At 37.3% G+C, this 21,441-nt stretch overlaps 1 protein-coding gene and 1 pseudogene across 3 annotated transcripts in view; one reads left to right on the plus strand and one right to left on the minus strand.

Moving 5' to 3' along the window:
• IGSF11 (immunoglobulin superfamily member 11) overlaps positions 1-21,441 on the minus strand; it is a 111,797-nt gene that overhangs the window by 28,308 nt on the left and 62,048 nt on the right. The window lies entirely within an intron of this gene.
• LOC123613094 (U6 spliceosomal RNA) lies at positions 5,800-5,894 on the plus strand (annotated as a pseudogene).

A 21,441-nucleotide genomic window follows, 5' to 3' on the forward strand; every position in this document is an offset into this window, starting at 1 on the left:
GTCCCAGAGATGAGACAGACAGCTGATGAGACTTACAGCTGAAGGAAGCTGGAGGGGGCCTGTGGGCTCCTAGAGGGTGGATCACTGGCATTCTGAGAAGTACATATATATTTCTGTATATAAATTGAGATTTTCTTGCTTTGCTTTGTTGTATAACCTGCTTAAATTTTCATCTAGAAAAAGAAGAAATGGATCCTGAATAAATTTAAAGAGATGTGGAAAACAAAATAAAGTTCCTTGTGATTGTGTCTCAGGATTCCTATTTAAGAAACTGATTCAACTGAATATAATTGAAAATATCTTAGAGTAAAAAGGAGGGAAATGGGTATGTCTTGCATTTTAAATGTTTTTTTTCTATTTTATTTAAAACAAAACAACTAAAAACCCTATTTCCTTTTAGAGTGTATTTCCATGTTTGAAATTCTAGACAGGAATTTAAACTTTAATGCTAAATACTGAATTAAAAATTCATTTAAAATACCTTACAATTTGCAATATTTACATGTAAAATGCATAATTTAAGAGCTGAATTGGCAGCATTTTGCAGACTTGAATCTTTTCTTAGGACTTTCACCCAAGAAAAATTAAGTCAGCTCATGAATTCTGAATGACTCTTAGCAGTTAAATAAAAAAAAGACATAAAGCACAAGGCCCTGTTTCCTCCCAGGAGTTGAAACCATAAATAACAATCATCTATACTCTTTCTTTAGACCCCCATTTCCTAAGATTTAAATAAAGCAGGAAGTAATTTTCTCAAACTAAGAGGTACATGTTAGAGTAAGAAAACTGGCATCAAAGAATCCTTAGAAATCTTAAGAGGGATCACGCAGACTACATAGCCAAGAGGACAAAGGATGTTTCACAGTGACCTGCTAGACTTGAAGGACCTGACATCTCCCCTTCGAATCCATCAGAGCCAAAACACCTGATGCTCAGAAGCGGCACTGATACAACAGTCTCACTGTGAGTTCAAAATAGAGTATTTGCTGATGTCTACGGAGCATGTGCTCATGTTTCAGGATGAGCCCAACTGCCCGAGCACTTACCTCTGGGAATACAGTCAGCAAAGCAACAAAAGGATCTTAAGGCATTTTGGGAGACCTAGGCTGTCCTGTGACCCAAAATGTTAATTTCAGCAGTCACCTGATGTCTATGGGCTTATATGATTCCCATATGATTTCATAAGCGCTATTTCTTGTATACAAAAAGTGTAACATAAAATTCATTTAACCTGTTCAAATTCAGGTTTTTTTGAGTTCCAAAAGACTGAAATAAATTTCAAAAACTTGCTATACTCCTTGTTTCCTGAAGGAAATCATGGAATAGCACAAGTCTCTAACACTAGTCATTTTTAAAACAAATCACATTCTCTTCACACTTTAAGCAAATTTTAATTAGATGAAATAATCTATCTTTATAATTGCTATTATTATATAATTTTTAAACTGCCATCTTAACTAAAAATATTGTTTGTGTTAACTGACATTAAATTAGGTTTTGGCCATTAACACAGCACTAAACTAAATGAAGAGTAAATATCTGGTTAATTTGATCAATGTGGATGGCTTTATTACGCACTGGTCATCTACATTAATCAATCTACAGGATCACTGCCAAGTCTCAACTTCATCGTATGCCATTATTAAACAATATACATACTTTATTGTTGGTATACAAAGACAGTTACCATAAAATTATACATCCTCATCTTTCGACTGAAGCACTGTACACTCATACGGGTTCCATGGTATCACAGAGTCATATTTCCGTGACACTATGGTTCCCCTTTAAATGCCACTGTAGTGCCTTCTCATGGACTCCTCCACTTCAACCACAGACATTCCTCAGGGAACACACCAAGGACAAACAGCATGCTAGGAGACCTGACTACAGAAGTGATTTCCTTGGGTGCAGCTCCAAAGAGCAGACCCAGAAATGAGACAGAGGTCCAGAGGAAGGCCAAGGCCTTGTACTGAACCCATGCTCACACTCTACACCATCACTCCCCTTTGTCACTTTTCAAATGATCAGAAGTATACACATCTGCCCACCTAGCCCCTTCACGCCGTGGCATATCTATGACATGGATGACACTTACTCAGCAGTTGCTCCTAGCACTTGATGTGAACTTGGTCAGAATCTTCTATAGCAAGCCTCCCACTATATCACCCTCTCCTGATTTTACATCTGGCTTTGGGCATAGACATTCTGTTCCATTTAGGAGTTCCCTTCCAGAGCTGACTACAGTCTGACAAATTTACAGATGATTTACATACATATTTTGTTTGGCCTATATGAACTACTCAGAGTTTTTAAGTACTTTGAATTACTTAAAAATCAAATAATATACAACTCTAGATTACCAACTTATCTTAAAAACTGTAAGAGTTAGTAATATTGGGCCTGCATTTCTCATGGCAATTGACTAGGGCTGCCCCTTCAAATTATGAGCTCTCCACATTGCTACAATCCCCACCATGCCCTATTATCTACAATTCAGCCCACTCTACTCAGGCAGGATACCTGTCTGACTCCTATGGGCATTTGTGTTTCTAAGTGCTTTTGTAAAACTACGTGAGTAATGTGATTGTAATTAGCTGTTTAAAGAAGCAAGCCATAAAAGCAGATCTGGTTTTGCAATGTTACGATGGACATGGTAATATGATCACTACCACAGCCAAAATTCCCTTCAGGGGAAGGAGAATGAAGCAATTCCTTAAAAGCAGGTCACCATGGTTTACGACACAGGATCTCATTCATACCCTGGCTACAAGTGACTGTACCAGGAATCAGCATCTGACCAGTCACCTATAGACCAGACAGTTGTTGCTGAGATAACTGTCATAAGATCTTTGTCAAAATATGTACCAAACACAACAGTGCCTGGCAAATCCAACAGGACCCTCCTTCTTCTTGGAGAGTTTGTGAAAGAAGCAGCATGTGAAGAGAGAAGAACGAGGTCACCAAAATAGGAATAAAGAAGGACATTAAATAATGATAAAGGGGCCAATTCATCAAGAACATAACAGTCCTGTGTATGCATCGAACAACAGAGCTTCAGAGTACATGAAGCAAAAACTGATAGAACTGGAAGGAGAAAAAGAAAAAATCTCTATCATAGAGATTGGAACACTCTTCTGTCATTAACAGTTACATAAAACAAATATATAAAAATCAGTTTAAAAAAATCAGTAAAAATATAGACGGCCCAAACAATACTACCAATGAACTTAACATAACTGAGGTTTTTAGGACACTCTACCCAACATCATGGAATATACATTACTTTCAAGTGTACATGGAACATTCACCAAGATAGACCATATTCTGAGCTACAAAAATAAACTTTAACTAATATAAAATAATTAAAATCATGCAAAGAATGTGAATTAAATTAGAGCTCAATAACAAAGAAATCTAGAAAATCATCAACATTTATAAAAAGTCTCTTCTAAGTAATTCATGGGTCAAAAGGCAAATTATAAGGAAAATCAGAAAATGTTTTTAACCGCATAAATGAAAACACAACAGATCAAAATTCATGGGAAACAATCAAGCGCTATTTAAGGAAAATTAACAGCATCTAAATGCTCACAGTATGAAAGAAGAAAGGTTTATAATCAACAATCCAAGCATCCACCTTAAGAAACTAGGAAAAGAAAAGTAAATCAAAAGCAATTCAAAAGAAGAAAAGTATAAAGAGTAGAATTCAATGAAAATGAAGACAGGAAAATTATTAATGGGTAAATCACTGAAATCAAAAGCTGTTTCTCCAAGAAGTCAATAAAACTCTCTAGCCAGATAAATCTCTAGCCAGACTGTCCAACATTATGAAAGACAAAAAAATCACTATTATGAAAGAAGGGATGTAACTACAGATCCCAGAGACATTAAAAGAATCACAACAGCATCAAAAAGATGAAACACATAGGAATAACTTAAACAAAATATCTGCAAGACCCCTACAATGAAAGCTCTTCTGAGAAAAATTTAAGGACCTAAATAAATGGAGAGATAAATCATGGCCATTAATCAAAAGACAGTATTGTTAAGATGTCAAGTCTTCCCAAGTTCATCTACTGATTTAATACAATCCTAATCAAAATTCCAGTTAACTATTCTGTAGAAATAAATAAATCTATGTGTAAAAGTGAAGATTAAAATAGCCTCATTTTGAAAAGAAAAAAAATTTTTGAGAACCTCCTAGAAGAGAACATAGGCAAAGCATTCTCTGACGTAAATCTCTGCGATGCCCTCCTAGGGCAGGCTACCCAGGCAACAGAAATAAAAGCAAAAATAAACAAACTGGACTTAATTAAACTTACAAGCTTTTGCACAGCAAAGGAAACCATAAATAAAACATAAAGACAACCTACAGAGTGGGAGAAAATAGTTTCAAACAATGCGACCGTCAAGGGCCAAATTTCCAGAATATACAAACAGCTCATACAACTCAATAACAAAAAACCAAGCAACTCAGTCAAAATACAGGCATAAAACCTCAACAAACATTTTTTCAGTGAAGATATATGAATAGCCAATAGGCTCCAGAAAAAAATTTCAATATAGCTAATTAGCAGAGAACTGTAAATCAAAACTACAATGAGATACCACCTCACACTGGTCAGAATGGCCATCATTAAAAAGTCTACAAACGATAAATGCTGGAGAGGGTGTAGAGGGTGTAGGGAACCCTCCTACACTGTTGGTGGGAATGTGAATTGGTATAGCCCCCATGGAAAACAGTATGGAGGTTCCTAAAAAAACTAAAAATAGAGTTGCCAGGTGATCCAGCAATCCCATTGCTGGGCATATATCCGGAGAAAATTCTAATTCGAAAAGATACATGTACCCCAATGTTTAAAGCACACTCTTTACAATACCCAAGACACAGAATCAACCTAAATGTCCATCAACAGATTACTGGATAAAGAAGATGTGGTATATTTATACAATGGATACTACTCAACCATAAGAATAATGCCATGTGCAGCAAAATGGATGGACCTGGAGATCGTCATTCTAAGTGAAGTAAGCCAGAAAAAGAAAGAACAATACCATATGATATCACTTATATGTGTAATCTAAAAAAAAAAAAACTTACTTATAAAACAGAAACAGATTCAACAGACATAGAAAACAAACTTACAGTTGAGGGGGAAGGAAGGAGTGGAGGGATAAATTGGGATTCGGGATTTGCAGATACTAACTACTCTATATAAAACAGATAAACAACAAGGTCCTACTGTATAACACAGGGAACTATATTCAATACCTTGTAATGGCCTATAATGAAAAAGAATATGAAAAGGAATATATATATGTATAAATGAATTACTATGCTGTGCACCAGAAATTAACACAGCATTGTAAATCAACTATACTTCAATAAAAAATTAAGTGAAATTAAATTTAAATTTAAATAAAATTTAAAGCTGAACTACTCAAGTTTGAGGAAAAAACAATAAAGTAAAAGTTAACTAATTTCAGAAAGTATAAAATCAAAACCAAACAAAATTTTAAAAAAATTAACAGAACAAAATATTAATCTTATAAAAAAGCAATCCTTAACTATTGTATTTATATAAAATAAAAAGCTAAAATAAAATATAAAAAATTCGAAGACTTGAATATCTAATTTTTACAACTTACTATAAGCTACAGTAATCAAGATAGTGCAGAATTGGCATTAGGACAGACAGACAGTACAGAAATAGATCCACACATATATGGTCAATTGATTTCCAACAAAGGTGTCAAGGCTTTTCAGTGGAAAAAGAATACTCTTCAAAAAACAGTGCTGGGCATATACTAAAATTGGAAGGATACAGAGAAGATTAGCATGGCCCCTGAGCAAGGATGACATGCAAATTTGTGAAGCATGCCGTATTTTTTAAACAGATGAATAAACTGAATTTTTATTTAAAAAGTAAAAAAAAAAAACCAAAAACACACAGTGCTGCGAAAATTAGATCTCCATATTCAAAAATATTAGCTTCACTTTTACCTTACACCTTTTATAGAAGTTAACCTGAATCAAAAGCTTAAATGTAAGAGTGAAAACTACAACATTTCTGGAAGGAAACACAGAAGAAAGTCTCTATGACTCTGAGTTAGGAAAAGATTTCTTAGGATGCAAAAATGTGTGAACTATTAAAAATTATAAATTAGACTTTCAAAATTAACAATTTCTTGTCTTTAAAAGACCCTATTAAGAAAATAAAAATACCAGCCATAGTTTGGGAGAAAATATTTTCAAAACACATCAAGGACCTGTATTTACAGTATATAAACAACTCTTAAAATTCAGTAAGACAAACAACCCACTTTTTTAATGCACCTTTGATAACACACAAATGAGTAATAAGAATATGAAAAGATGTTCAACTTCATTAATTAATAGGGAAATTAAATCCACACTGAGTTACTACCACACACCGACTAGAATGAGTTAAATTTAAAATGACTGACAATACCAAGTTTTCCCAAAAATGCAGAACAACTCAAACTCTCATACATTTTTGGAGGGACTACAAAGTAGTACAGTCATTTTGAATATTTTCAGTTTCTAACAAAGTTAAATATACACTCAACCATACTATCCAGCAATTCCAATCCTAGGTATTTATCCAAGAGATGTGAAAACACACATCCATAAAAACATTGATATGCGATGCTCACAGCATCTTTATTCACAATAGCTAACAAAAAAATGTAAACAACTCAAATGTCCAGCAACATGCAAATGGATAAAACTGTGGCATAGCCATGCACTGGAAAATTTCTCATTAACAAAGAGGAAAACTACTGACACAAGCAACATGGATAAATATCAAAGGCATTCTGCTAAGTGAAAGAACCCAGAAACAAAACTTCAGTATCATGACTGTGGTGATTACTACAAGGGTATAAACATTTGTCAAAACCCAACAAACTATAAACCCAAAAGAAGATATTTTATTGTAGGTAAATTATACCTCAATAAATCTGATTTTTTTTAATTAAAAAAGAAACAGCAAATGTTGGGGAGCTCACAGAATCACTGAGATGGCTAGAGAAACAAACTCAAGGCTAAACTTCTAGGAAAACATCCAAAACTATGCTGGAGAACTGGCTTGATGAGCAAACTGCTGTGTCAGTCCCTGTCACCAAGCCCTACATGCTGGAACCTAGGAGGACAACTGGTCCTGATGCCAGGTCTCTACCCGGCACTCAGCCTATGACACTATCATCCCCCAAAGCCATAGGCTCCTGCTGCTACCTACGCTCAGCACAGAGCCCGCTCCTCACAGGGTTCTCTTCCAAGTCATGTCTCACCTACGTGCCCCTGAAAGACAGCTGAAGTCCAAGCGGCAGAAGAGGCTGGAAAATTGAGTTCTCACTTCCAAGCAGGGGGAGGCGGGCTCCTAATGTGTAAACTTCTCCAAATGTAGAAATGTTATTCAAAATGTGATGGCCAGATGTGAATAGGACAAATGTTGACTACAGCAAGCAGTCAATGAAAACACTAAAAGTTCTCTCTTTCCCTTTCTGCTCCCCTACCTCTTCTAAACCTTTCTTTGTCAAGCACTCTGGATTTCCTCACTTCAGAGGCTTTTGCAAGGTGGAAAGCTGAAACTACCAAAGACAAAAGGCTTCCTGTCTCTAGGGGAAGCCCGTGCTCACTGAGGAAACTGTCCTGTGGTAGAGGAGGTGAGAGGCATCTCTGAGCTGAAGAAAGGAGAAAAGGGGCTACTAGGAAGGGCATGCATGCTGGCCAAGTTTCTGGAGAAGAGGGGATCCATGCTCTGCTTTCCTCGGAGGCCAAGGGAAATAGCAGAGCCTCAGAAAGGATGGCTGCTCCTGGACGCTGAGCCTCCATCACTGCAAGATCCCCTGTGTTCTACACAGTACAGAGCTGCAGAACAAGACTTCAGCGGACCCTGTGGGTTCAAACATCGGTAATGTTAGTAGTTACCCCACAGAGGACCAGAGGGGTCCCCCAGGGTTTGGGCTCTATAGGAAACCTTGCAGTGTGGGGAAAGGAGCTCCAGTAGTAATTGATATTAAATTTCCTGCCAACCTGAAAAGAGGGAGTGCCACATTTGTATTTAACTTGATTTAAAGAAAACAGATGAATAGTATTTCCTGTAAACTGCTGCAGGTCCTAGCAATAAGTATAATTTAAAAATAAATCTTAATTCCCCAAGGATTATATGAAAGACTTTAAAAAAAAAATTTCTGTGCTTTCAAATTTTAGAAATCACTTAGAAAGAGGGTAGGGCATGGGGAGAGAAAAATGACAATCTATGAGCCTTTTTTTTTTTTTTAGTGTTTCAGGATAATCTTTTGTTATAGGGGCAACCTTCTGGGCCAATTTAAACTTGCAAGTCAAAATGCTTGTAAATTTAGTTTTCTAAAGAACTTCTAAAAATGCATGTTTTTAAACTAGACAATGACTAGGGTGGGAAGAACGTACCTTTCTTTCGTGGCTTAGTTTTGTTGTGTTTTTTAAAGAAATTACACTCCTTTAGTTTATATTTTGGTTGGCCTTTGTGACACTGTGACACTGTAGCTAAATGCCAGTATCAATCTGGTTAGCAGATTGAAGTTTTATATTGGGAAATACTAACTAGTTTCCAGATGGCAAAAGGCCAGATAAACGGCCTTTACTGTTAAATACAACAGCATATCTCAACTTCACCATGTGGTTGAATACAGCCCCGCTTGGCTATAATGAGCGAGCGCCATTTGTTTAATGAAGCATTCATATGATAAAAGGGGCTACATCAACAAGGAGAGTTATTTATGAACAAATAAGGCCATCTGAAACCATCAGGAAGGATGTTATATTCTGAAACCAATTAAATTCTTTTTAAAAAATGACTCAACTGGAATATTTTATTTCTGTTCATCAACAACATTGACTCTTTCCAAACTAAACACTACTTTTAAAATTTTCTCGATTTTGGGGGATATGTTTGTGTAAGTACCAGTTTAACTTTTAACCAGTTTAAAGCATTCTTCAGTGCCTACAATATGAAAAAATAAGAGACCTGAAATGTGGAGGAAATAAGATCAACAAAATTAAAAGACAACTTACAGAATGGGGAAAAATATTTGCATATATCTGATAAGGGGTTAATATCCAAAATATATAAAGAATTTACACAACTCAACAACAAATAATAAACAATCCTTAAAAAAAATCAGAGGATCTGAATATTTTTCCAAAGAAGACATACAGATGACCAACAGGTACATGAAATGATGTTCAACCTCATCTTTCATCAATCATCAGGGAAATGCAATTCAAAACCACAATCAGATATCACCTCACACCTGGCAGAATGGCTATCATGAAAAAGATTAGAAATAACAAGTGCTGGCAAGGATTCTCCAAGGATCTCTGGAGAAAAGGGAAGCCTTGTGTACTGTTTGTGGGAATGTAAATTGATACAGCCACTATGGAAAACAATATGGAGTTTCCTTAAAAAATTAAAAAATAGAACTACCATTTGCATTTGATCCAGCAATTCCACTTCTGGGCATTTACCCCAAGAAGACAAAAACACTAATTTGAAAAGATTTCTGTACCTCCATATTCATTTCAGCATTATTTACAATAGCCAGACATGGAAACAACCTAAATATCCATGGATGGATGACATACAATAAAAATGTGGTAATATATGTACAATGTGATATAATTCAGTCATTAAAAAAAAGAATGAAATCTTGCCATTTGTTACAACATGGATGGATCCTAAGAGCATTATGCTAAGTGTGGAGTAAGTCAGACAGAAAAACATAAACCCCATATTATCTCACTTCTATGCGGAATCTAATAAAAAAAAAAAAAGAAACACCAAGCTCAAGGATATATAGAACAGATTGTTGGTTGCCTGAGGCAGGAGGGTGGGAAAAATGGATGGTCTAAAGGTACAAATTTCCACTTACAGAATGAAGGCCACGAGGATGTAATGTACAGCATAGTGACTATAGTTAATAATGCTTGTTGCATATTTGAAAGTTGCTAGGACAGTAAATCTTGAAAGCTCCAATTACAAGAGGAAAATTTTTATATGTATGATGACAGATGTTATCTGGATATACTGTGGTGATCATCTTACAATACATGTTTACAAATATCAGATCATGTTGTACACCTGAAACTAATATGTTTATGTCAATTATATTCCATTAAAAAATGTAAAAATAGGGAATTTGGTTATCTGCCCTGTCAGAAGCTCTTAGAAATCTAAGAATGATGACAGAGGTAATATGACACCAGAACCGTGTACTGACACAATGTGTCCAAGCACTTTCCATGACCTTCAGTCAAGGCCCTGCTGAACATGGCTCTGCCTACAGCACGTTGTCACACACTGGACTCTCCTCAGCTCCAGGAATACCCTGGGCTCTCCCAGTTTTGTATGGTCTCTTTCCTTAGCTTGAAACACCCTTCCACATCACACACACACATACACTCTCACGATCCTTCTAACTCCTACTTACCTTTCACATTTCAAAATTTTCCTGGCCTCCAGAACGGGTTACCATTCCCCTTAAAATACCTCCACGGTGCTCTGTACTTCCCTGAAACTGTCATAAGACATTCTTACCAGATTCTAGGTAGAAACAATATGCCCACATCCCAGCACATAATGACCATAATACAGTAAATGTCCAATATGTATTTGATAATATTCATCAAGAACTTACATGTCAAATACTCTTCTAAGCACTTCATATAAGCTTAGTAACAAACAAGACTGGGAGGTGATAGGATTATTAATCGTATTTTGACACCGAGGCCTAGAGATGCTAAAAAATATTCTGGGATGGAACTGGGATTCAAATCAATGTCTGGTCTGACTCCAGGGCCTTTCTGAACAACTACCTCATACAGCCTCCTAGTAACAGTGAAAAGGGTGCAGGACTTGGGACTCAGGCATGGCTACTTCCTCGTTGTGTAACTTTGGACACATAAACCCTTTGAGCCTTAGTCTTCCCAGATTTTTTAGAAAAAGGATAAAAAATATCTACCTCACAAGATCACTCTGAAGAAGTGTACATTAAGTACCTGGCATAAAGGAAGTCCTTAATACATAGTAACTGAATCCAATCTCAGGAAGATAACCCAAAGTAGCACTAAGCAGTAAGAAAAAAATGGAAGAAATCAAGTACATATTCACCTAGACTCACACGATTGTCCCAGTGGCATGAAACTTCTCAAGAAAATTATGGTCATATAATTATTTTTGACTTTTACCTACAGCTGTAATTTTTTAATTATCAAGAGCTATACAAAGTTTAAGTTGAGACAACTTCTTTTGGTAGCTGTATTATTACATATTCATAACCTCCACTCCCCAAGTAAAAAGCTAAAAGACTGAATATGCTCCCATGACAGAGCAGGAGTGAAATTCAAAAATTAAACGTGAAGTAAAAATATAAAAGAAACATGAGAAAACAAACAACTGGTGGGAAATAAAATGACAAATCTAAATGAAATCAAGCTCATGCAGGAAGAATAAGCAAGAAAAGAATGGGGAAGATAATGGGGATAGAAGGCCCTGTATTGTTGACAGTATCTGATCTACTGATTAATGTTATTTCTAAGCAGATTAACCAAATCCCAACTGTTCTACATCAGGTCCTTTCTCTAAGCTTCTCCCTCAGACTAGCAAACAAAGAATAAATAAAAATTTTAAACACACAAATGAAACGGAAGAAAAAGCCCACCCACACGAAACAGAAATGTGCCGAGTTGATGTTTCACCCCGATGTTCCTGTTCTTTCCTTTCATTCTGTGCCTGTACTAAAATGATAAAGCCATAAAGCTGAAAAGTTAAAAAGGGGAGAATAAGCTCCTCTGAGGAATTCTCACAATATAGCATCAAGCCATCCTCCGTCACCAAGAGGTGATGTAGTGCTGGAGATCATCACATGAGTGGGAGGGCGTAAAGAAGCAGTGTGGGGAGATTGTCACTTTTGTTCCAGATGCAGGAAGAACTTTTAACCTTCTGCTGCTTCTCCTTATCATAACCTTCTCCATAGCAACCACAGAACTGCAGTGGCAAGAAATAGATGAGAGGATAAAAAATATATATATATTATATTACACACACACACACACACACACACACACACACAAACCCTACAAAACTGCAGAATTCAGTAATGGTTTTTGAAAATATTACACGTTCCTCTGTAATCTCATACTTCTGTGGAAGATCAACCAGGAAGAACCAGAATTTAGCAAGCACAGTATACTTGCTACTTTTCTATAGCACTTATATTTGTAACATATATATAACACTTCACAACAGATTTAATCTCTAAGATGAGCCTATTCAACTAAAAAAAAATCTTTTGCGGTTTAACAGATTTCCCAATGTTTGGTCCAGGAGAACAGGCATTTACCTCACCTACATTCCTAAATAAGAGTGTTACTGCAGTAATGCAAAATAGTGACTCTGTGTCCACTGCACATTATACTGCTGGTGAAAAGTTTCAAACTAGAATAACTAGAACGGGTCACCCCCTGACAAGGGCTCTTATGCCAGGTAAATGCAAGAAAGGACTGTGGTCACTCTTTGGCAACCACGTGCCCTAGTTTGCAGTCGCTGTTCCCCTGTTTTGGCTTAACTTTGAGGTTCTGCTGCAGGGTTAACAAATGCACATAAAACAGGTTTCAGCATGAAGCCGTCCTGCAACCAGGCAGCTGTCAGGAGGCGTGATTTCCTCCTGACAGAAAAAGCAGGGCACCACCAGAGCCCCGCCTCATAGAAAGGGAAACGAGCTTCAAGTGCTGGCATTAGATGAATGAGTGTTACCTTCAGGACCTGCTCTTTGGGGAACAGACCATCCTGCAGACCTCCTCATTGCTCCCGTTCCTACTCCCTGGGTGCCTGGGGACCATCTCAGAAGGGGCTAAGCACCAGTTAAAGCCCACACTCGATTCCAGAAGGTGTCCCTGTGGGGAACTGTGAGACGTTCACCAGGTTCTCTGGCTCAGCTCATATACTTACACCTGCTCATTTGAATGTCACAGGAAGATACATTTCTATGCCTCCCTTTATTGAAATATAGGGAAAGGACAGGCAGTGAAGGGTTTGGACACAACAGGTTACGTGGAGGAGGAACAGGGAGAAAGTATTTTGATGACAGCGATATTATTAATAGTTTAATAGGAAAGAATATACTCAATTCCTTTTAGGAATGGGAAGGGAGCCGAGGCCAGAGCCGTGGTGTGTGCAGTGGGTGGAGGGGTGAAGGGGCACAGGCAGGGGGCTGGGGCCTGGGGAGCCCTGGGGAGCCAGGCTCCTCTTGCTCCCACCTTGGCCCGAAGGCTTATGTGAGCCCAGGCTGATCACATTTTACACTCAGTAATGCAGGCGGCAAACCAAATGCCAGGCACCAGTGTAAGTGGCAAACATGTAAGAGACATGGTTTCTACCCCCATGGAATATATAAGCCAGTGGAAATACAGCTGCTAACTGATTAAACACAACGGTGATAAACGTTATGCAGAAGATACGCACTTTAATTTCTCCTTTCTCGGGATGAGGTGCTTTTGGTTGTGAGGTCTGGTTATAAGTTGAGAGGCATTTCTCTAATAAACATGACTACTGGAACCACAGGCCCATGGACAGTGCTGAGTCCTGAGGTCCAGGAAAAACAGCACAGACTGAGGCTGGCTAGTGGTCCATGGCTGACACACAAGGGCCCAGAGGTCTGTGGGCTCCCGCTTTGGTCCCCCAGCCCTTCCAGAGCTGCTTCAGATTCAGAGAGGATTTCAGCTGAATTTTGATCAACCTGATCTTCAGAGGAAGCCCAGACAGGCTGGTGGAGGGATGTTTTCTTTGGCATGAGAAAAAATGATCGTGCACTGGAGACAGCAAGCAGGACAGAGAGAACTTTCCGCCCAGCTGCCACTTTTCTGCAAAAATTTAGCTGCTCCCTGAGAGTAAAGCTTTGAGAGTGAAACTCACCCAGCTCCAATCTAGTCACAAAGAAACAAAATGCGTACCAGAAAATATGCACTTCCTCTGACTTCTCAGTTAAAGGGCTTTGAACATTGTAAAGCACTGTCAGATCTAATATAATGACTTATCCAACATTAATATGCTCCTTCCACATGATTTTTAAAGTTCTTCTCTCCTTTTCTCTCTTCCCAAAACACCTTCCAATTGGAGACTAGAAGCAGCAACAGCCCTAGACTCCGACTACTTTCCCTCGTACAGCACACACCATCTTATACTCTGAACCCAAGAAGGTGCTCCCCCCAGCACCCTATGACCTAGATACCATTTCAATTCAATCCTTTCAGACAATTCCACGGCTATTCAAAGTAGTCCGTGGTTTTCCGATTCAGCCAGATGAAAAGAGACTCCTAGGGGCAGAATGGCTTGTGACTAAATTAATTAACAACCATAGAAGAACCCATCTAACTATCTATACACATACACACACGCATATACATATAACCTGAGAATTTGGAGGAAAAAATCAGTTACCCAGGCTGGATACCAAAAAACAGTATTAATAATACCACATGCAAAAAAGTAGCTGTTGAGTGGAAGGTGAGGCAAAGAACAAGACTGCCACATTATCAATAATTTTCAAAGGGTTAAACATTTTTCCCATGACAAAAAAAAAAAAAAAAGAGACATTGGAGGTCACAGGTCTGTCCCTCTCAACCCAGTTTCCTAACAAAAATATCTCCAATCATCTGCTTCCTTTACCCCACTTCTCTCCTTGAAGCCACCTTCAAACAAAAAGGACACCCTCCCACCAATCCAGTGGCAGGCGGTACATTTAGTGCATTAGTTTTTAAATAAAAGAGTGGTCTACAAATAGCTCCTCAATTTTATTAAACTGAAGCTTAAAGAAAAAAAAGCATTTAAACTGTATGGATTGTTTCAATCTCATGTTATTTACTAGTTTCATTTCCAAGTTGTATTTGGCTTACGGTATGCTGTGATCGCTATTTCTACCTACAGTGAGTTTTTCACTCCTGAAAGTATCAGTTACCCAAATCGTGTTCAGAAATCAAGTCAGTGACCAGATGGCATTTGCGATTCTTGCTCTCCTATTCTGCTTTCATTAAAAGTCTCTTTGAAAGTATTTATTTTGGATGGTTTGATGTGCCACCCTTAAGATTCCCTATAGAGTTTACAGATTCTTTCATTTTCATGTAAAAATAAAGGTTTAGGATAAATCCTAGGCCTCAGATGTCATTTTAATGTTTGGTTTTCTTATTTGAAGCTTTACAGAATGTTAAAAGTGGAGAAAGTGACCTTAAATATCATCTAAGCCAATCCCTTTATTTCATAAATGAAAAACTTACTCCACAACAGGGAAGTCACTGGTCTGAAATCACAGTTAGTGCTAGTCCTGAATTTCCAGCTGAGTGTTATTTCTACAGTATCAGATTTGCTGCACAAAAGACAGAAACTCAAATACCCAGGAATAAATCTCAAGTATTTATGAATAAGAAGCTTGAAATGTACGCCTCTTTATCTTTTCCACTGTTATTTATTCCATTACTCATTTGGACATTTACCAAACGATAGATGATGGAGAGAAAGAAAATGACTATGAAATCACTCCATTCTAATAATTTCTAGAAAACTTAGTTAAAGTTTTTAGATGAAAAGAGATTAAAATTATAGAGAAGTTTCAAATTGGTGATTTAAATAATTTCAATTATTTGTGTTTCATGTCTCCTTAACTTTTAATATATTAGACCACAGTCCCCATGAAAACATCAATAAACATTCTCTAAATGAGAAAAATCAAACATTGGTATTAATGTCTCTGCATGAACTCAAACTAAATACAAGAGGTTTGAAAACTTACTGTTACAGGGAAAATACAAAAGATACTTGGCTACAATTAATGCCAAAACATTCCATTTATGATCATTGAATTACACTGTATAAAAAATTCAGATAAATTTTTTAAAGTTAGTGAAATATTTTGAGAGTTGAACTAGATGAAAAGTGTAAAGCATAAAATATACAAATCATGTACCATAGTTTTATACAACTGAATCTGGTAATATTAAATATAAGTTCTGCAGAAAACCTACAAGTAACTTAACAGCTATTTAAGTTTGGTGGGGTTTTTTGGGGGAGTAGAAGAGGGGAGGTAATTAGGTTTATTTTTTTTGTTTTTAATGGAGGGACTGCGGATTGAACCCCGGACCTTGTGCATGCTAAGCACACGTTCTACCACTGAGATATACCCTCTCTCCCTCAACAGCTATTTACGAAATAAAAATGTGATTGTAGTAAAAACATCTGGTCTAGATTATGTAAATGAAGCTAAGTACAGTTAAAACATTAGCACCCCATTGGAGAAGGCTGATGATATTTCTTGAAATGGTTAGGATAAAGTTGCCACTATTAGTAAAAAGTATTTTATAACTTCTACCACCAGCCATAAAAGACTCAACAGTATCAAACTCTCCCACCCACTGTATTTAAATAATTATAAAGCTGAGCAAAATACACAAAGCAAATGTTTTCAGAAGCTAGAAGAGAGGCACACAGGACTGTAAGGAGTTGAGCCCTATGATGGTCACAGCCTTCTGCCTCGAGGCACCTTCTAGACTTAAGTGTAGAGAAGTGGAATCAAAGCACAGCATAGCAGACTCACTAAGCTGAGAGGTAGACACTTACGTTCGGGGCTACTGAGGCGGATGGAATTTGTGGAGTAGGTCACCAGAAAGCAGGAGCTTTAAAAAGAACAGGCTCCAGATATCTACACAGAATTCCCCTGTAGCCTTTGGCTGAAGACTAAATTGAGCAGTCTTGATACAATAGGGTACGATTCTACGCAGTTCAGTAGAGAAGAGTTAGCAGGGAACTGAACACAGATATTGCAGGTTGAGATACTGCAGGGGGTCATGGCTCAGGCCGATGAGAGCCTCTATTTCCAGATCTCAGTATCTAAAGGCAAACAGTGTGGAGCCCAGGAGGGCAGTTGATTGCATCAAAAGTCTAGGGACAACATGTGGCCATTATGAGTAGTCCAGAGACTCTAGGATGCATAAGAGGAGGTTGCTAAAGCCTCTGGACTAAGAGTCTTGGGGTGGGAGGAGGGGCACCAACGATAGTGCCATTGTATTGCGACTGGACAGATTCTACAGCCTTTTGTTGTACGGAGCCCCATTTAAGACGAGCTGGTTTGCAAGTGACAGCATAAACTGGCTTAAGTAAAACTCATTAATGAAAAATACGTTGTCTCCAAAACCCAGAAAGACCTGAAAGATGTTGAGCCTATTTTAACATCTGTAGGTGCTGAAAGGGCCATTAGCTACTTCTTGACAGCGTCAAGAGATGGAGTGGCTCTCAGCTTATCAATTTTCAGGAATTTAACAAAGGTAGCAGGGCCCTGCACTATGTGTGGGGCAATGGCTCATGTCCTTTGTGAATATCAGTATGTCCTGAATGAGTATGTCAAGTGGATCTCCCCGGAGGAGGATGTCACCAGGGTGATGTCACACTTGTGCTTCCGGAGAAAGCTGGATGTGGTTAAGATCTTACCCACAAAGACTGTGTGCAACAGTGGGACTACTGAGGGATCCCACGGACAGCTGGGCAGAATCTACTGTGTCCTTTCAAAGATGAAGGCAGACTGCAGCTGAGAGGCTGCTGAAACAGGCTCTGAACAGAACATATCAGCCAAATCTATGACTGCAAAGTACTACCAGTTGCTGATTAGATGGAGTCAGTAATTTAAATAATTCTGTGAATGGGGGCCTTCATGGGTATGATCACGCTCAAACGTTATGTAATCCACTGTGAGGCACTGGTCCTTTTCTCTGAGTTCAGGACAGGTCAGGTTCTGCTGTTAAATGGAGAAATTCCTTCTCTAAAAAGGTCATATATGGGCTTTAATTCTTGAAGACTCTATTTTCATTTACATCGGGCAGTATTAGCTATTTTAATCATGGAGTGGGGAAGAAGTCCAGGAAGTTCCATTTTTCCAAGCCAATTGTAAGTGCCAAAGATATAATTTAATTTAATGTATTAGTCATTGGGTCTGAGCATCCATGCTGACTACGAGATATTTTAGGGCAATAAATGCTATGACCATGGGGAATTCAGGCAAGGTTCTAATGGGTAAGGTGAGACATGCCAATTTGTTCTCCATTATATATTTGGTAATTTCTCTAAGAGCATAGGAGGAACCTTGTTAAAATTTAGTAGGCTCCCCATGCATAGGGTTATTTTGTTTACATTTATTAGGATTCTGAGGTATAATTGTAATTTGAGTCCCCAAATCAATTAAGACACGAAATGAAAGTGCATTTCAGCAGATGTTAAAGTTAATTCAAAACCTATGTTGTAGAGGTGCAAAAGCCAATCAGTGTCTTTTTCTCTTTTCATTATGTATATTCTTTTAGCTAATTTTGGATTTTCAATTGGCCCAAACTGTTCATCTCTGATTCAGATTTTTGTTTCCTTCCATATATCCAGGTATTAGTTTGTTGGATTTTTCAGTGGTTCCTAATACACTTCAGAGAGATCCTCTCTGCCCTGCTCATATTTTTAGTTTCTCCCACCAGAGGGCCTCAAATAAGTATAAGCCAGGGTTAGGGGCCTTCACCATGGCAATGATGAGCTAGGTTTGAATTAACCCTTGGCTTTGCCATGGAGTGCCATGGGCGTTTTTCTCCAGAACCTTGAAATATTTGGGATGCAGCTAAGCTAGTGCTTAAAGGAAAATTTATAGCTTTAACTGTTTATATTAGAAAATGACATAATAAAGCTAATAAAACCTATAATAGTTGTTATTTTTATAATCAGGAACAAAATTAAAGAAAAATAAATGTTCTTTAAATTGATGGATCAGCTAGAAAAGAATATTTACAAAAATAAATAAATCCAACATTTATTGATGAGATAAAATTAGCAATAACTGATATTTTAATGTAAAATTTTTGAAAGACAACAGACATAAAGAAAAAGGCACACATCTCAAATATATGCCTCTGCATACTTCACCTCTTGGAGAAGGGATACACTCACTTTAATGTGAATGTAATATCTGACATTAATTCACCAATAAAAATTGGTATGTATGTTCTAGTCTTCAATAAATTAGAAGAATAAATTAGATTAGGTTGGGAGGTAAGGGGACAGTTACAAATGCAAAAGCTTAATAAAGAGAGAAAACACAAAGAATTTCCCTATATTTACTGAGTTAGGAATGGACATGCAGATTTGTTCTGGGAAAATAGGTAATTCCCTGATGCATAATATTTGATGCAACCAGCTCTTCCTAAAGAAACCATAGCACATATGCACACTCCCTCTGTGCTCTCTGCTTTCTCTATATAAGTAGTAACACGTGGGCTGTATCATGAATGGCAACAGAAATATAATCCCATACACTAAACTGAACAGCTCCAAGGAATCTGATTTGTTACATCACCCCACCACCAGTTTAAGCTTCCTCCAGTTGTTTTAACATAGCGAGAATTCCTCAAATCACCACTGCATGATTAAAAATGTGCTATTTCCCATTATACATGAAAAAGCATTATTGTAGCAATAGCAATACTGATTGCCAACATGAGACAGAGCATTAATAAGACACAGCAAAAAATTTCTAACACAACACACATTTTATATATTTTATAGAGTATATTTAAAGTTTCTCACTTATGCATTTTTCTTAGTGGGTGGAAATACACACACATGCAAACACATATAAACTCCAACTCAACTTTTTCATTTATCCCCGGAAAGGCATGAATAATGTATCCTTTGAAGTTCAATGGGGAAAATAACACTTCCCGTTTCTCTACCCTATTGAATTTTCTCCTCAAACGAGATTCACCTAGTGCCAGAAGCCTACAGTCACCAAACAAAGAGCTTTCTTAAAAACATTTCAAAAACAAACTTTTAAACTGCTGCTAGGGAGTGGATTAACAGCTATAAAGTAAAATCAAGCAGAAAATAATTCCTCTCAATCCAATACTACTGTATACTACTGCTCTAGTGCCTTCAGCCTGGACATTTCTCTTGGACATACATATAAGCTGGTAGACGGTAACGAGTGAATATTTTTATAAACCATTAGATCAGCTTTATGCAATGGAACTTTCTGTAATGAAAATATTCTATATATGCATTATTCAACAGGTTAGCTACTAGCCATGTGTGACTACTGAGCACTTGAATTGTAGCCAGTGTGACTGAGGAACTGAATTTTAATTTTAATAATTTAAATATCCACATGTGTTTAATGGACTGCATAGTTTCAGATTCTTAGTCTTTTTATAGAGCTAAACTATTCATTATGCATGTTTGCTCCACACCAGAGTTTGCAAACTGATGATCCATGGACCAAATTTGGCTGACAGATGAGTTTGGTTTAGTGATCCCAGAATTTTTTGCTTTTAGTCTAAATTAAATACTTCTAGACAGGGTGCTCCCCAGTTGACCACCATAGCTAACATTTCTTGATCCTCCTAGACACACACACACATACACAGAATCATGTGACTTTGCTACACATTTGCATAATGTGGTGGTATTACTTTACAGATTCTTTTTCACAAATCATCACACATTTACATATTAGTAAGCCTCAAGTGATAATTTCTTTTTAAAATAATACTAGTTCTGATACTGTCTAGCCCTTTAATGGGCACTTACTGTATGCTAATAAGAACCATTCTATGTTTTTCATACATAGTAGCTCATTCTTTACAACCTTTATATAAGTACTACTATTATATACTATAATCCTTTATTTTACAGATAAGAAAAGGGAGACATAGAGGGATTGAGTGATTTGCCAAATTACTGTAAATAAATGACAGAGCTAAAATTTGAATACAGTAAGTCTGCTTCCAGAGTCTATGCATGCTCCTTTTTATTTTAAACATTTTTTATTGCGTTATAGTCATTTTACAATGCTGTGTCAAATTCCTGTGTAGAGCACAATTTTTCAGTTATACATGAACATACATGCATTCATTGTCGCATTTTTTTTCACTGTGAGCTACCACAAGATCTTGTATATATCTTAACCACACATTCTCCATTCCTCACAAGAGAACCGGTTTCCTCCAATCATCACTTATTTTACAAGCAATATATTTCAAACATGATTTTTCAGTGCAATTACTTAGTCACCCTTGTTTTGCAGAGTAACAGTAATTTCTGCTTTGAAACAGCAGTCAACTGCTAGGAGAGGCTTCAGAGGAAAGTGCTTGGCTACAGGCTACAATAAAGGGACCACTGGTTTTGGTACCACCTTGAGCAGGGGTCAAGAAACCAGCATACCTTTCATTACTTCCAAGGAAGGACATCACCCTCCAAATTTCCTTATCTTTCATACTTTCTCCGGGCTACTGAGCCTGTTACATATTTCAATTTGATTAGGAAACCAATAGCAAAATGAGCGAGATTTGCAGGGGCTGCACAGCTC

Source organism: Camelus bactrianus, chromosome 1 (genome assembly GCF_048773025.1).
Source record: "Camelus bactrianus isolate YW-2024 breed Bactrian camel chromosome 1, ASM4877302v1, whole genome shotgun sequence".
NCBI classification, from domain to species: domain Eukaryota; kingdom Metazoa; phylum Chordata; class Mammalia; order Artiodactyla; family Camelidae; genus Camelus; species Camelus bactrianus.